Consider the following 6,899-nt stretch of genomic DNA (forward strand, 5'->3'; position numbering starts at 1 on the left):
GAGAGAGAGAGGGAGAGAGAGCGGGAGGGAGAGAGGGGGAGGGTGAGAGGGTGGGGGAGTTGGGGGTGGTCTTCTCCTGCCAGTTGGTGAGGTCATACAAACAGTCTTAAATATCAAAGCTGGAGCACAGAATCTGAAAAATATTTTATTTATTATAATGATACAATAGTCAATAACATGTTAGAGGTGCTTGTGACACAGGGTTGGTCTTTTTGGTCTTTCTCTAGCCTGTTGCACTTACTGTACATACACCTAAAACCAATACATCTCAAACTCTATGGTACATCACAGGTACAGGGCTGACACATAATCTCATTACCACTGCTGATTAATGGGACTTGTAGAGGTTGATCTACAGAAACACTCACTACTCTTATAGCAGACAGAAAGTCACAGGCATCTTAACAGTAGGAGCATTATACATGTGACGTATAGAGGGTGGTGGTAGATCTTTAGATCCTGATAGATTCCAATGCTACTGCATGTTTATTGATTAAGACGTGCATCAGTTTGCGAGTTTTCATTTTCCCTGCATGGTTCAAGTTAATCTTATCTTGTGCTTTGGCCCATGCTGTCTGTATGATTTTAACCATGGATGTATTAAAGGAGTGTTCTGCCAGCCAAGTATTTTCTGTGACTATGGTGCAACACATCCTGCTGACTGCTAATTAGTTAATTCATCTGCACCAATTCCACCCCAACAGTATAGTTATTTTGTAGGCTACTTGTCAAATTAACTGGGTATTAACAGGGTTTGACCTACTGATTCTTCTAGGTTGTCTGTGATGAAAATGATCTCAAAGCTGTTGTGATAGCTAGATCAAGGAATCAAGAAATCAATTCCTAATAATATAATGAATTTTTACTTATAGAACAAAAGGCCTTTTCCATCTGTTTTATTCCATAATGTTGAAATTTTGGATTCTGTAAAAAAAACAACTACAAATATGTCTCATAATGTTACAGAATGTAAAATATGTGTTGACTGTTAATGCTCAGCACTCTCAAGGAGTGTGTGTAATTGTGTGTTTGTGAGGTAGCTGATTAAACGGCAAAAATCATGAGATGTGAGTGCTTGTGTGTGCACGTGTTTTTGTGCATGTGTGCTGCCATTTCCTTATGCATATATACTGCCACATGTGTCTGCTGCTGGTGTCTGTGTACATTCAGTTTAAAGTTAAACATGCTAATGTTGGCCTGAGGTTGAGGAAAGGCGTGTCTCCCCGTTCGTCTCCCACCAAACTCTATTCAGAGGTGTAAATACTGGCTGTGTGCTCGCTGCACTCACTGACGCACACTTACCGTCTACATCTTCAAAGGCGAACTTATTAACGGCCCATTTGCTATAATTTTGTGCTTATTTGCAGACTCAATTTTTATTCAGCGGCTGCACACAGATGAAATAGTAACACCAGGTTTACTCACCATCATTCATGTCAATCAGCTGTTGCATGGTAACAAATCTGAAAGAGCACCACAGAACATTTTATACCATGCCACCTCCAAACATTTTTTTATAGGTTTATGTTGTAGTTTTTTTTAGTCAGGGAAGGTTTGCCTGGTGACACATGCTGTGTTATATCAACATTCTATTGCACATTCATAGTTATTTGGCCTGAACAACCACAGATTTCCACTGGAAAGTTGTTGAGCAAAGGTACTTCAACTGGAGTTGCAGAAGAGGAAGAAGTATTTCCCACTTTCCAAGCTAGCAGGTCTAAATGATGCTCTTCAAGTCCAAAGAAAGTCCCTAATCTTTAGGCCAAAAGCACCCTGAATTGTATTATACATCTGTAAGATGATAAAAAAACATTGTAAGCAGTTAGTGATTAACTCAAAGGACAAATGAATGAACCACTCTCTGGCATTCATATGTTTGTTATGTGGAAAATTCCCCTAACAACCACAAAGTAACAGACTTGTCTTGATTTTTGAGTATGTGTTTGTCTCTGTCAAGGTAAAGACAGCCAAGGCTCTACAGTTGTTCCATAGCCCACAAATGAAATGTAAATGTCAGACAAAGGAACAGTCCAGGCAAGACCATAGCCATTTTTTCCGATGTATACACTGCTGAGGAACTACTGTGTCACATTTCTTTGAAACAGAGAGTTATTCATCCTCACACATACTGATTCCTGTGTTAGGTTCATAGCAATTATAGTATGACTAAGAATACATGGAAACATTGCTATGAAAGCCCATTCATGCTCCTCAGAGGATGAGCCCTTTCAGTTGAAATGATCCCATTTACATACAGTATCTACCTCCACCCTCAGGACTAACCTCACATCTTTAGCCTCACTGGTGAGGCTATAAGAATAGCAAAATCATCATTTTATTTGGTTATTGACACAATATTGTATTGTAGGCAACATTATAACCTCTGGTGGTCACTTTTGGTATTGTTTGTTCAAAAATCTTGCATGAATTCTCGTCATGGAAATAGCTTTAAACAAATTTGCTACATTGTGAAGAAAGTTTTTTTAGACTGATATCTTAGTACTTAACTGTGGATCTATTTAGAAACGGAGTAACGAGTTTTCCTGCATTGATACGACTGGTACTCTACCAACAAAGTCAGAACAAGAGGCTAAAAGTAATTCTGTCCCGTGGAGGTTGAAGAACTGAACCACTCTTGTACTCTGTCACCTCTAGTATGTTATAGTGTAGTTGGCCTGAAATTGCACTGAGGTTGTTAAAAGTGTTTAGTGTATAGACTTTATGTGTTGGGCTAACTATATATTAAGGCATGCAATGAGTTTCTAGAAACAGACTGTCTGTTTTCTCAGTCTGGGTCGTAAAGAGATTGTATGTATGGCTATGTTGAGCTGACTCACAAAATCAATAATATTACATAGTAAATGACTGTGATATCCTGTTGCTCACCAGTTTATATAATATAGCATGTTAGTTCGACCATGAATGCTTCTTTTGTTCTCACAACAAGGAAGAATTTGTTTTATTACTTGATTAATTTGAGTTGACTTAAGAGTCATGTGCACCCACAATTGTTCCTTCTGTGTTTGAGCGTGCGTGTTTATCTGTGTGCCTTTGTCGACACCCAAACCATCGCTTGTGGTGTGATTTCAGCTCATTTACAAACTCTGTGAGTGCACACTTGACTTACAACTAGACGCATTACACAGCACAGAGTCCACGTGAAAGACCTCTCAGAGTGGTCGAGGCAGGTCAACACAGAGATGCTTGTGTTTTCTCTCTTCTCCGTCTCAAATGATCCAAATATAAGCAGCCGCACACTGGAAAGAGAGAGTCAGATGGGATTGACTGGAATCAGGCTGAGGCTTTTTCTTGAGGGTGACAAATTTCAAGCTCAGGAAAAGTGCTGAGGCGTCTGTTTCGGTTGATGGGTTGATGCACTTTCTGTTCACTGAGGCAAACACACACGCCTATGCACCCACTCGCACAAACACACAGACATCACACACACACACTCTCGTCTGTACTGGCACAGATACATTAAACGTGGTGATAACAAAATCATAATCGTGGGTTTGCACACATAGAGACTTTAACTTCTCTCTTCTGTATCATTAATCACTAAATTATAGCATATTTCAGATTTTTTGCCGTGCTAGCATCATGGTTCCAGGGACTGAAATACCTGAACAATTTTTTTATGTTTTAAGGTGGAATTTTGTTCAGATATTCATGTTTCCCAGAGGATGAATCATACAGACTTTGTTGATCCCCTGACTCTTCCTCTAGCGCCAGCAGGTTGACATTTGTAGCTTTTAGGTGACATATCTTGACAGCTACTACTTTGGTTGATTTTCTGTGACATTTGTGGTCCCCAACAGTTAATCCTAATGATTTACACAATCCTCTGACATTTCGTCTAATGCCACCATGAGGTTCACATTTGTGTTTTTGAGTGAAACGTCTAACTATTAGATGAATTGCAATGTTGTTTGGTTGTTAGACATTCATGTCCCCCACAGGATGACAACTTGATTGGTGATCCACAGAACTTTCTTCTGGCGCCATCATCAGCTTAAAGATTTCATTTGTCCGTTATTTTGGTTTATAATACAGTTTTTGCTAAACTAATGACATTCCCATCATCCTCAGCTGAAGTTTGTGTCTAGCGCAAATTAGAAGATTAACACAGTAAAACTAAGATGTGTCAGCATTTAGCATTTCATCGCTGTGTTTAGAAAATCCCTCTTACATAATATGCACATCATCTCTCAGAGACAACCTGCTGGCACCCATAAATATGAAAGTCAGGAAATAGAGGGACATACTGAAACACATTCACATACAAATTTAGAAACTATGGGTATGAGTAGGTATACAGTAATGTATACAGTACCCAGTTGAGTATAAATCGACATACACACACACACACACACACACATTGTACACAACCGCCTAATTTGCAATTGCAAATATTCCATATCAGAATACATTATAAATGTCAGTGGTCTTTACATCAGAGTTCCTGACATAAAACCAGGTCCAGTTTAGAGAGTAACAACAGAAACACACAGGAGGCTTTCTTTGTCTATTCATTCTAATGGACAGTTTATTTAATTTCACGTGTCAGCAGCATCCTGGGGTCCAGCGACTGGTTGGAGAAATGTCAACATACTGTAGATGCCAGAAAATTACAACAACGCTCAGAATTCCTTCCTGTGTTTTAAAAAATGTGTTTGAAATAGACACTCTCAGTTTAGCATTTTGTGGATACTTGTGATTGTGAGTTGTTTGAATGTTATTCTCACACTGTTCCAGGCTAGAATACATTTAAGTATGTATTTACTTATGTCTAAAAATAGACACAAGGGTCAGTTCACCTCTGAGGCTATATATGAAATAGAAGACACAAACCTGCCAGTATTGAGTAATTCTCCAACTTTATGTTACACTTAAAATATCCTTGTCAACCCACTCTAACTTTGGACAGGTAATTAGCATTGTAAAAACCCTCAGAAATAAGATGCTAAACGTGCAAAACATACAAATTAACTATTAAATAAGTGTTTTGTAAGGTGTTGTTCCACCATGAGCCATCAGAACAGCCTCAGTGCTCCTTAATGGCACAGATTCACCAAGTTTCTCAAAATCTGCCAATAGTAATAATAATATTCATTATATTACTCATTTGGTGTTTTCAATGATAGTGAGAGATCCGTCAAACACGTCGGTCCAAAATCTCCAACAGATGTTCAGTTGGGTTAAGATCTGGGGACTGTGTGTGTTTCCTTGTGATTTGTATGGAAACATCTGAGTTTGTTATATTTCCCACTGATTTATCCAGATCTTTCATTTATTTTCTCACAATCTGGAATTATGTTAAGTTACAGGTACAGAGATTTGTGCAATATAATGTTGAAACAAGGCTCCATTCACTGAATACAAACTGACAAAGAAAGGTTATAATGCATTTTCACCATTAGCTCAATAGTTCTCTTGAAAGTATAAAAATATAGAAAAATAGATTTTCTTTTGTAATGAAACCTGCAACTTATTTCCTTGACCAGCGGAGAGCACCAACACTGTTAAGAGATGAAATACTCTGTACATTATTCTGTGAGATCATAACGTATATTATAATGTTTTGCTCTTGTAATCCACCAGTCACCAAATACATGTGTAAAAACATTTCTGGTATGAAGTTTCTTTCTACACAGGATGGTTGTTACACATACAAATAATATGAAGGATGGCTGTGTGTGTGTTAGTGTGTGTGTGTGTGTGTGTGTGTGTGTGTTGACACAGCCTCTTGCAGTCTATCAAGTGGGAGGGCTGCATTTTTTTTACTTTACAACCTAGAAGTGAATAGCCTCTTTATGGCTGTCAGGGCTTGCTCACTATATATAAATGTGTATATATGTGGGTGTATGAGCCACACTGATATCTGGATGAAATGTATGAGAAGGATGTACAGATCTTCTCTTCATCATTCTGTGATTTTCTTTAACAGCCTGTTGGTGTTTTATCTAGTTGTAGGAAATTATTCAAGTGGATTTCGGGGGTAATAGGATGCTGCAGTCATATTCTCAGCTGCCAAGAACAATAATAAGTGTGCAGGAATTTCTCTCAGTGATGCTGATGCAAAGACATACATACTAATAACTTACAGTTACAGAGAAGGCAGGTTTGTAGCTGGTTGAGCTGGAGCTAAGGGCTGATGTTGTATTGTCTGTTAGCTGTCTAGATACCTTTGAAGTTGGTGTTAGGTCGGATTGCTGCCAGTAGTTTAATGAATATGGCAAAGAGTGAGGGAGATAGGTCGGTTTAAGATAACTTTGTGACAATGGCTCGTTGGAAGTGGCAGCTACAGGATGGTGTGAATGTTGCTTTAATTCACTTCATAAATGGCTCTCTGAGTTTATATATAAAATGCCTTTTTTGCATTCAGTGATCACTTTAGAGTATTTGATTTTTGAGTGGTTGAAAGTGGTTGAGTACTGGTAAATGAAAACATTTCTTTTTCTAAAACTGGTCTGGTCAGGATGTATGATGAAATAATCCTGACAACTAGAGCCTTGCTTATATATTTTTTTTCAATCTGTACTGATTAGTGACAAGAAACGATAACTATATATAGTAAAAGTACTAGGTCGCCAATCATGGTTTTTATGCTACAGGGTAGTTTAGCAATGGGGGGGAAGTTGAGTTGGAGCTACATTTAACAACTTTTGAGTAGTTATGTCCTCAGCAGTATATCATATTCCATAATCCCAACATAGGTTTTCTATGTAAAATCTCTGAAAAAAAGGAGTCAAAGAAATGTAGTGCAGGGAAAAAGTACATTATTCTGCGCTCTCTGACATGTAGTGCTCTAAAGGTATAACGTGATATAAAATCTCAAAATCCTAAACTCAAAATTGTACTCAAGTACAATACAATCCACTGTACTGTTATAACATTAA

Source organism: Morone saxatilis, unplaced genomic scaffold (assembly GCF_004916995.1).
Source record: "Morone saxatilis isolate NCDOM2014 unplaced genomic scaffold, NCSU_SB_2.0 Contig2, whole genome shotgun sequence".
In the NCBI taxonomy this organism is placed as follows: Eukaryota; Metazoa; Chordata; class Actinopteri; family Moronidae; genus Morone; species Morone saxatilis.